Genomic DNA, 11431 nt, shown 5'->3' on the forward strand with positions numbered 1-11431 from the left:
GCGCTATGATAATCATGGCGGGAATAGAGAAGCAGGAAGGAGGGGGCGTCGCACGGTGCGAGCCGAGGTCACGGGGGGAAGCCGAGGTCAGCCAGAGTTTGCTGACTTCTGGGAGCAACATGGGGGGAGTAATTACGCTAGCGGGGGATCTAGCGGGGGGGGGGGTGGGAGGGGGGAATTACTGGGTTGCTGCTGCTGGGGAGAGGGTGGAGCTGGTATGGGAGAGGATGGGCGGGGGGGCACCGCCTGGGGGAGATACAGCTGCGTGGGAACCGGGTGAGGAGCTGGAAAAAGGTGATGGCTAATCGACAAGGGGGGGGGTAGGAAGCCCCCCAACTCGGCTGATCACGTGGAACGTGAGAGGGCTGAACGGGCCGATAAAGAGGGCATGGGTACTCGCACACCTTAAGAAACTTAAGGCAGATGTGGTTATGTTACAGGAAACGCACCTGAAACTGATAGACCAGGTTAGGCTACGCAAAGGATGGGTGGGGCAGGTGTTCCATTCGGGGCTAGATTCGAAAAACAGGGGGGTGGCTATATTAGTGGGGAAGCGGGTAATGTTCGAGGCAAAGACTATAGTGGCGGATAACGGGGGCAGATACGTGATGGTGAGTGGCAAACTACAGGGGGAGACGGTGGTTTTGGTAAACGTATATGCCCCGAACTGGGATGATGCCAATTTTATGAGGCGGATGCTAGGACGCATTCCGGACCTAGAGATGGGAAAGCTGATAATGGGGGGAGATTTTAATACGGTGTTGGAACCAGGGCTGGATAGGTCGAAGTCCAGGACTGGAAGGAGGCCGGCAGCAGCCAAGGTACTTAAAGATTTTATGGAGCAGATGGGAGGTGTAGACCCGTGGAGATTTAGCAGACCTAGGAGTAAGGAGTTCTCGTTTTTCTCCTATGTCCATAAAGTCTACTCGCGAATAGACTTTTTTGTGCTGGGTAGGGCATTGATCCCGAAGGTGAGGGGAACGGAGTATACGGCTATAGCCATTTCGGATCACGCTCCACACTGGGTGGACTTGGAGATAGGGGAGGAAACAGGAGGGCGCCCACCCTGGAGAATGGACATCGGACTAATGGCAGATGATGGGGTGTGTCTAAGGGTGAGGGGGTGCATTGAAAAGTACTTGGAACTCAATGATAATGGGGAGGTCCAGGTGGGAGTGGTCTGGGAGGCGTTGAAGGCGGTGGTTAGAGGGGAGCTGATATCAATAAGGGCACATAAAGGGAAGCAGGAGAGTAAGGAACGGGAGCGGTTGCTGCAAGAACTTTTGAGGGTGGACAGACAATATGCGGAAGCACCGGAGGAGGGACTGTACAGGGAAAGGCAAAGGCTACATGTAGAATTTGACTTGCTGACTACAGGCACTGCAGAGGCACAATGGAGGAAGGCACAGGGTGTACAGTACGAATATGGGGAGAAGGCGAGCAGGTTGCTGGCACACCAATTGAGGAAAAGGGGAGCAGCGAGGGAAATAGGGGGAGTGAGGGATGAGGAAGGAGAGATGGAGCGGGGAGCGGAGAGAGTGAATGGAGTGTTCAAGACATTTTATAAAAAATTATATGAAGCTCAACCCCCGGATGGGAGGGAGAGAATGATGGGCTTCTTGGATCGGCTGGAATTTCCCAAGGTGGAAGAGCAGGAAAGGGTGGGACTGGGAGCACAGATCGAGGTAGAAGAAGTGGTGAAAGGAATTAGGAGCATGCAGGTGGGAAAGGCCCCGGGACCGGATGGATTCCCAGTCGAATTCTATAGAAAATATGTGGACTTGCTCGCCCCGGTACTGACGAGGACCTTTAATGAGGCAAAGGAAAGGGGACAACTGCCCCCGACTATGTCTGAAGCAACGATATCGCTTCTCTTAAAGAAGGAAAAGGACCCGCTACAATGCGGGTCCTATAGACCTATTTCCCTCCTAAATGTAGATGCCAAGGTCCTGGCCAAGGTAATGGCAATGAGAATAGAGGAATGTGTCCCGGGGGTGGTCCACGAGGACCAAACTGGGTTTGTGAAGGGGAGACAGCTGAACACGAATATACGGAGGTTGTTAGGGGTAATGATGATGGACCCACCAGAGGGAGAAACGGAGATAGTAGTGGCGATGGATGCCGAGAAAGCATTTGATAGAGTGGAGTGGGATTATTTGTGGGAGGTGTTGAGGAGATTTGGTTTTGGAGAGGGGTATGTTAGATGGGTGCAGCTGTTGTATAGGGCCCCAGTGGCGAGCGTGGTCACGAATGGACGGGGATCTGCATATTTTCGGCTCCATCGAGGGACAAGGCAGGGATGCCCTCTGTCCCCATTATTGTTTGCACTGGCGATTGAGCCCCTGGCGATAGCGTTGAGGGGTTCCAAGAAGTGGAGGGGAGTACTTAGGGGAGGAGAAGAGCACCGGGTATCTTTGTATGCGGACGATTTGCTACTATACGTGGCGGACCCGGCGGAGGGGATGCCAGAAATAATGCGGATACTTGGGGAGTTTGGGGATTTTTCAGGGTATAAATTGAACATGGGGAAAAGTGAGTTGTTTGTGGTGCATCCAGGAGAGCAGAGTAGAGAAATAGAGGACCTACCGTTGAGGAAGGTAACAAGGGACTTTCGTTACCTGGGGATCCAGATAGCTAAGAATTGGGGCACATTGCATAGGTTAAATTTAACGCGGTTGGTGGAACAGATGGAGGAGGATTTCAAGAGATGGGATATGGTATCCCTGTCAATGGCAGGGAGGGTGCAGGCGGTTAAGATGGTGGTCCTCCCGAGATTCCTCTTTGTGTTTCAGTGCCTCCCGGTGGTGATCACGAAGGCTTTTTTTAAAAGGATTGAAAAGAGAATCATGGGTTTTGTGTGGGCCAGGAAGACCCCGAGAGTGAGGAAGGGATTCTTACAGCGTAGTAGGGATAGGGGGGGGCTGGCACTACCGAGCCTAAGTGAGTACTATTGGGCCGCTAATATTTCAATGGTGAGTAAGTGGATGGGAGAGGAGGAGGGAGCGGCGTGGAAGAGATTAGAGAGGGCGTCCTGTAGGGGGACTAGCCTACAGGCTATGGTGACAGCCCCATTGCCGTTCTCACCGAGGAACTACACCACAAGCCCGGTGGTGGTGGCTACACTGAAGATTTGGGGACAGTGGAGACGGCATAGGGGAAAGACTGGAGCCTTGGGGGGGGTCCCCGATAAGAAACAACCATAGGTTTGCCCCGGGGGGAATGGATGGGGGATATGGAATGTGGCAAAGAGCAGGAATAACGCAACTGAAATATCTGTTTGTGGATGGGAAGTTCGCGAGTCTGGGAGCGCTGACCGAGAAATATGGGTTGCCCCAAGGGAATGCATTCAGGTATATGCAACTGAGGGCTTTTGCGAGGCAACAGGTGAGGGAATTCCCGCAGCTCCCGACACAAGAGGTGCAGGACAGAGTGATCTCAAAGACATGGGTGGGGGATGGTAAGGTGTCAGATATATATAGGGAAATGAGGGGCGAAGGGGAGACTATGGTAGATGAACTAAAAGGGGAATGGGAAGAAGAGCTGGGGGAGGAGATCGAGGAGGGGCTGTGGGCAGATGCCCTAAGCAGGGTAAACTCGTCGTCCTCGTGTGCCAGGCTAAGCCTGATTCAGTTTAAGGTATTACACAGGGCGCATATGACTGGAGCACGGCTCAGTAAATTTTTTGGGGTGGAGGATAGGTGTGCAAGGTGCTCGAGAAGCCCAGCGAATCATACCCATATGTTTTGGTCATGCCCGGCATAACAGGGGTTTTGGATGGGGGTGACAAAGGTGCTTTCAAAAGTAGTGGGGGTCCGGGTCGAACCAAGCTGGGGGTTGGCTATATTTGGGGTTGCACAAGAGCCGGGAGTGCAGGAGGCGAGAGAGGCCGATGTTTTGGCCTTTGCGTCCCTAGTAGCCTGGCGCAGGATATTGTTAATGTGGAAAGAAGCCAAGCCCCCGGGGGTGGAGACCTGGATAAATGACATGGCAGGGTTTATAAAGCTAGAGCGGATTAAGTTCGTCCTAAGGGGGTCGGCTCAAGGGTTCACCAGGCGGTCGCAACCGTTCGTCGAATACCTCGCAGAAAGATAGACGGAATGGGAAAAAGAAGGCAGCAGCAGCAGCCCAGGATCGGGGGGGGGGGGGGGGGGGGGAGAGCTTCCTGGGGAAGTTCATTCCCAATCTTGCCTCCCACACGACAGCTCTGCGCCACCTCATCAAAAAGTCCACGGATTTCCAGTGGCAGCACACACGCCAGCAGGAATGGGAGGAGCCCAAACTCAAGCTCACCACTGCACCGGTACTGGCGTTTATCGACACGTCTCGTGCCACTAAAATCTCGACTGATGCCAGCCAGTCCGGCATTGGGGCAGTGCTCCTGCAGCGGGATGACACTGCGTCATGGGCCCCGGTCACCTATGCCTCGCGGGCCATGACCCCCACAGAGCAGCGCTACGCGCAGATCGAACAGGAGTGCCTGGGCTTGCTAACCGGTTTAGACAAGTTCCATGATTATGTGTATGGTCTTCCCCGGTTCACTGTTGAAACTGACCACCGCCCCCTGGTCAGCATCATAAACAAGGACCTGAACGAGATGACCCCTCGCCTCCAGCGCATCCTACTTAAACTCAGGAGGTATGACTTCCAACTGGTCTACACCCCAGGGAAGGCCCTTATCATTGCGGATGCCCTATCGAGAGCAGTGAGCACGCCGCCAGATTCGGAGGGGTTCGTATGTCAGGTCGAGGCGCAGGTGGCCTTCACATCGGCAAATCTGCCAGCTGACGACTCCAGTCTGGCCCGTATTCGCTGAGAGACTGCGGCCGACCCCCTTCTACAACGTGTGATGCGCCACATGATGGGAGGGTGGCCCAAAGGGCAGTGCCCTCAGTTCTACAATGTCCGAGATGACTTGGCCGTCATTGATGGTGTCCTTCTGAAGTTTGACCGGATTGTGATTCCGCACAGCATGCACAAGCTGCTTCTCGACCAACTACACGAAGGCCACCTGGGGGTCGAGAAGTGCAGAAGGAGGGCCCGAGAGGCGGTATACTGGCCGTGCATCAGTGATGATATTGCCAATATGGTGCTCAACTGCCCAACCTGCCAAAGGTTTCAGCCGCGCAACCTCCTGAAACGCTTCTGCCCCATGAGCTGGTGACGTCCCCCTGGGCGAAGGTGGGTGTGGACCTCTTTCACGCGTTTGGCAGGGATTATGTCATCGTCGTTGACGACTTCTCCAACTACCCAGAGGTCATACGCCTGCACAATTTGACGTCGTCCGCTGTCATAAGGGCCTGCAAAGACACCTTCGCTCGCCACGGCATTCCGATGACGGTCATGTCGGACAATGGGCCCTGTTTCGCCAGCCAGGAATGTTCATCGCTTGCTGCCTCGTATGGCTTCACACACGTGACGACTAGCCCTCTGCACCCCCAGTCCAACAGAAAGGCGGAGAAAGGCGTTCACATTGTCAAGCGGCTCCTCTGTAAGGCTGCTGCTGCCAGATTGGATTTCTGCCTCGCCCTGCTGGCCTATCGCTCGGCCCCACTAGCCACTGGTCTCTCACCAGCCCAGCTGATGATGGGTCGCGCCCTCAGGACTACTGTGCCTTCCATTCTGGCGCCCACAATCGACCATGCTCCGGTACTGCACAGGATGTAACTGCAGCGCGGTCACCAGAAGAGGTCATATGACACACGGGCAACTGATCTTCCCGCTCTGGCCCCTGGAGATGAAGTCCGCATCCACCTACCAGAAGGTGGCTGGTCAGCACCTGCCGAAGTTCTCCGACGCGTGGCTCCCCGCTCGTTCCTGGTTCGCATGCCTGATGGATCCGTTCGTAGGCACAATCGCCGGGCTCTTCGCCTGCTTCCACGCTCGCTACGAGACCTTACACCGACACCGTGCCCTCCTGTTGTTCCTGATTTCGACTTTGTGGAGCTGCCTGCTACCATGCCCCTTCCGTCGCCGCCCATGGCCAGGCCCGCACCTCAGCCGGTGGTTTCAGACCCACCCTTGAGGCGGTCAACCCGAATTCGTCGCCCACCTACTAGACTGGACTTATGAGACTGTTTATACATTGAACTCATGCAACCACTTTGTTAATATGTTTATGTTCTTATCGTTACAGGAATTTGTTTTATCGTTCAACATTTCCCCGTTCTTTGTTTATGGTACAACCTCGTTGTTATGTCACACCCGACATCGGCCCTTGTATATAGTTAAGCCCCATGTACATGCTGTAAATATTGCACACACACATTTAGCTACACTCAGTACACATCCCTATTTATAAACACGTAGGCACATAATCCTGCAAAAAAAGGGTGGATGTCATGATATTCAGGTGAACATCACAGCACATACATAATGATGGACAGATCAACGGACCAAACAACAGACAAAACACAACAGCCAATCACGGACAAAAGCATACACAGTACAAAGCAGGGAACACAACACTTCCTGGGCACTGGAGCAGGAGAGGGCTCAGGGCACAGACCTCATTGCCAGCCACTCAGAGGTTCACCATGTGCTGAATACCAGAGTTTAATATGTTAATAGTTAATTGAAATAAAACTGCGTTGTACAATTCGCAACCGTGTTGGTTCGTCTGTGAATCAGAGTACCCAACACTTCACTCCGGAGCCTGGCGCTCCCTTTTTATCTCCTGGCCTAGATAGGAATGTCTTCTCACAGGTCCGGTTGGTCTCTGCTGCCACCTACAGGCAGCTTGCAGAAGTTTCACCTCTTTATCTGTTAGGAGTGTCTCTCTCTGCTGCCACCTACAAGCAGCTTTCAGAAGTTTCATCTTTATCTCCGTTAGGAGTGTCTCTCACAGATCCGGTTGTCTGCTGCCACCTACGGGCAGCTTTCAGAAATTTCACCTCAATGTTTGTTTTTCTATATTCTGGTGATAATCAAAGGTTAGTCTGTCCAGCACTGCATGCTCCTCATTCACTGTTGCCATTAACCTTTCTTTGTTTATCTTGTCTATGTCTATAGTCTCTTTACCTTCTAGAATTGCATTCCACCAGTATTCTCCGTTTTTATTTCGGTTAATCAAGATACAGCAGCCTGGTTCTAAGCTCCACATGGAGTTTTCAGTGTTGATTTTATGTGTCAGTCTTCTATCTACAATGACTCACTCACTCCCTCCTTCAAATACAACCACATGCAGACAATTGCTCTGTAGGTCTACAGAAACCTGTCTTCCTTTCACAATCGTCTTGGACACTGGCACCTTCACTTCCAGGTCAGTGTAATCCTGGGACCAAATGTAGTTGTCCCTCTTGGAGTGACTTTGGGCTGTTTAAACGTTCCCGCATAATTTTCTTCCTCGTGCTGTTTCTTGTCTTTTTCTAGTTGTTGCAACCGGTTGCTGGAGATTTTTAGCTCTTCCAGGTTTCTTTGCAAGCTCTGGTTTTATGTGTTTGCTTCAACTTCCAGTGGTAAGTGAGGATAAGGGGGACCTAATCATGGTTCTGGGAGTGAGGGTAAAGGGTCAGGGCAGAGGTCTGGGAAATGGGTTGAACCCTGTTGAGTGTCCTGTCAACCACAGGTGGGGGGAGCGGGGGAACCTTGGTTAAGGAAAAAGGCAGACATGTCAGAAGCATCATGTTCAAAGGTGGCATCATCTGAAAAAATGCGGGAAAATGGGATGGAGTCCTTACAGGAACCTGGGTGTGAGTAGCTGTCGACGAGGTAGCTGTGGAAGTCGGTGGGCTTGCAATGAATATTGGTGGTCAGTCTATCACCAGAAATGTATTTAGATAGAAGCATGGCGATGACTTCATAAATCTGCTGGATCCTGGTAGGACAATTCTGGAAGAGCCAAACCCCTTTGGCTTCTTCCTATAATTTTATCACCTCAGCTCCTTTCCTGAAGATGTTGTTTTCTTGCTGCAAAACTGTAACTTGCACTTGGAGGATGTTGACAGGTTGCTCGCCTCTCCCCCAGTTATTATTTGATGGAGGTTATTTGTTCCCACCTCCCACCCTTCATCGTTTATGTGTGCCTTGTCCTTCTGTAAGTGGCCATTCATTATTCGCTAGTGAGCCATATCAGGCTATTTGACAATAGCATTCTGAAGGGACCATTCCCAGCCGTCTTGGTTGTTATATTTATATATCATTTGTAAAGAGCAAGTAACCAATTGTTATGCAGGATTCCATTTTTACTGCTGCACTACAGACAGGTGCCCAGGACAGGAGAAAAATCAAACCAAAATAGTGTCACAGAGAGAGAACCCAGAGAATTGTGCAAAAATGAAATGGCTGCCACCACAGTAATGAACATGAAACTAAACCCATTATGAATTGGGAAGCCGATGGTGTCGTCATAGAGTCATTTGAGTAGTTTACAGAGTCACAGAATTGTTATGACGCAGCAAGAGGCCATTCGGCCAATCATGTCTGCACTGGCTTTCCAAGCGAGCATTATGACTTAGTGCCACTCTTTCACCTTTTCTCTGTAACCCTGAACATCGTTTCTTTCAAATAATCATCCAATGCCCTCATGAATGCTTCAATTGAAACACCACACTACATTCCCTATAGATATGAATTAGGAGCAGGAGTAGGCCACTCGAGCCTGTTCTGCTATCCAATAATCAAGGTTGATCTGCTTGAAACTTCAACTCCACATTGCTGCCAATTGTTAACCTTTCAGCCCCTTGTTATCAAGAATCTATGTAGCTAGGGGCAGCACGGTGGCGCAGTGATTAGTAATGCTGCCTCACGGCACTGAGGTCCCAGGTTCGATCCCAGCTCTGGGTCACTATCCGTGTGGAGTTTGCACATTCTCCCCGTGTTTGTACGGGTTTCGCCCCCACAACCCAAAGATTTGCAGGGTAGGTGGATTGGCCATGCTAAATTGCCTCTTAATTGGAAAAAGATGAATTGGGTACTCTAAATTTATTTTTAAAAAGGAGAAAAAAAAGAATCTATGTAGCTCTGCCTCAAAAATATTCAAAGACTCTGCTTCCACTGCCTTTTGAGGAGAGAGTTCCAGACTCGTGATCCTCAGCGAGGGACTGTCTTAAATGTGCGACCCCTTATTTTGAAAGTGACCCCTAGTTATGGACTCTCTAACAAGAGGAAGCATCCACTCCACATCTACCTTGTCAATACTCCTCAGGATCTTAAAGATTTCAATCAGTTGCCTCTTACTCTTCCAGACTCAAACCACTCGCTGTGTATAAAAAACATTTTCTCACAGCACATTTGCAAAAAAGCAAATAATTTTAAATCTGTGCCCTCTTGATCTTGTTCGTACAAGCGAGAGCAGTTTCTCCCTACCTATTCTAACCAGTCCATTTGTGATTTTGAACACCTCTGTCAAATCTCCTCTTAACTGTCTCCTTTCCAAGGAGAACAGTCCCAACTTCCCCTATCTATCTTCATGATTGAAGTTTCTCATTTCTGGAACCATTCCTGTAAACCTCTTGTGCACTCTCTCCAGTACATTCACATCTTTCCTATTGTGTGGCACCCAGAATAGTACACAATACTCCACCTGGGGTCTAAGTACTGTCTTAAATAAGTTTGGCATAACCTCTTTGCTCTTGTACTCTATGCCCCTATTATTAAAGCCCAGATACTGTTTGCTTTATTAACACCTCTCCAGCCACGTTCAGTGATCTATGCACATATACACCCATATCCCTATGCACACATATACCTAGGTCCCTCTGCTGAAGTAGTCAGACATTCAAAGTTTTCATTAAAAAAAACACTTCAAGAGCAGCCTGTTGTGAGCATGAGAGAAAGGGTTATATTTATTAAATAACTGGGAGATGAGTGAGGATGACAGTAAAAGAATACACACCAAACAGAAAGATGTGCAGGATTATCACGTGTTCACGGAGAGAAGGAAATCTTCCACATATGGATCAATCTGAAAAGCTTGTGGAAAGCTTAATCACTGGCAAAAGGTGTGCAGTACAAGGGGAAAAAAATGGTCAATAAGTTATCAGAGCCAGTGGAGCAGGGAAAATGGGAAGGTAAAAACATCCACACCCTGCCAAATGACGATGAGTTTGAGAACACAGTAGACATGGGAACCATACAACTGAAAGAAATGGCTGGATGCAATAGTTCCTAGAGAAGACATTCACACAACCATTCAGAATCAGGTAGAAGTTGAAAAATAGCCCATAACCCATAAATATGAAGCTGAAGACTGATACCAGAACACAGAGTAATATATTCCAACTCGGATTAAACCAGATCTTTCCTGAAAATTTGAAAGAAAATGAAAGAAAGATACTCTGAATCAAGCAACGTCATTCTGACAGCACACAGGGGAAACGGAGATTCAACAGCTAGGAACAACCTAAATTAGACAGACACTCAAAGAAAAAAGATGTTAACTGTATGTCACTGAAACAGATGGCCCTGCTATCTTAGTACTGAGCAGTTGCGAAGAGTTGCAGCTTATCTCAGTAAACCATGAAATGAAGGCGATGTCACTGAAGGTTGAGGGTAGTACACCCATTGAACAATGCCCTCCAATCAGCATCAAGTAAGTAATTGTCAGAGATACAGTTTGGGAAAATTCTAGGATTATGGGAGATAACATGCAAAACCAAAGGATGGATTGCAGTGAGACATTGAAATTCTCAAGGCCAATATTGAAATACATGAAAAGTTCTTGACAGAAAAAAAACGAGAGCTGATTCGGAAAATTTAGAAAGTAAATAAGAAGCTTTCCAGAAACATAGAGCACTGCAAGATGAAAAGTTAGAACTGGAGAATTGCTGACATGGAAGGACTGAACACTGAGCAGGACATGACGTGGCAAGCTGAAAAAGAGATTATGGAAGATAAACTGTAAACTGTCTCGTCAGTATTGGAGACTTTTAAGAGGGAGATCCTGGACTTCACAACAAAACGGCCACAACATGTACTTCAAATAGAAATGTTTGAAAGAGAGGAGATTGACAGTGCTGATTTGGGAGGCATTGTTGTGGTGGTATTGTCGCTGGACTATTAATGCAGAGATCCAGAGTCATTCCTTGGGTACCAGGGTTCAAATCCCACCATGGCAGATGGTGAAATTTGAATTCAATAAGAAAAATATGAAATTCAAGTCTAAAGTTTCCATGAAACCATTGTCGATTGTCATAAAAACCCATCTGGTTCACTAATGTCCTTTGGTGAAGGAAATCTGTTGTCCTTACCTGGTCTGGCTAACATGTGACTCAATATCCACAGCAATGTGCTTGACTCTTAAATGCCCTCAGGGATGGCCAATAAATGCTGGCCCAACCAGTGATGCCCATATCCCAGGAACAAATAAACAAAAATTCAGACAGCAAATTAATGAATACAGATGCAGCCTAATACTTTTGCTGGAATTTTCATCCTTGAATTGGGTAGCAGGAGTCAGGGAAATTCCAGCTCGTCCTGCCTACCTCTGTAGAAA

This window comes from Scyliorhinus torazame, chromosome 6 (genome assembly GCF_047496885.1).
Source record: "Scyliorhinus torazame isolate Kashiwa2021f chromosome 6, sScyTor2.1, whole genome shotgun sequence".
NCBI lineage: Eukaryota > Metazoa > Chordata > Chondrichthyes > Carcharhiniformes > Scyliorhinidae > Scyliorhinus > Scyliorhinus torazame.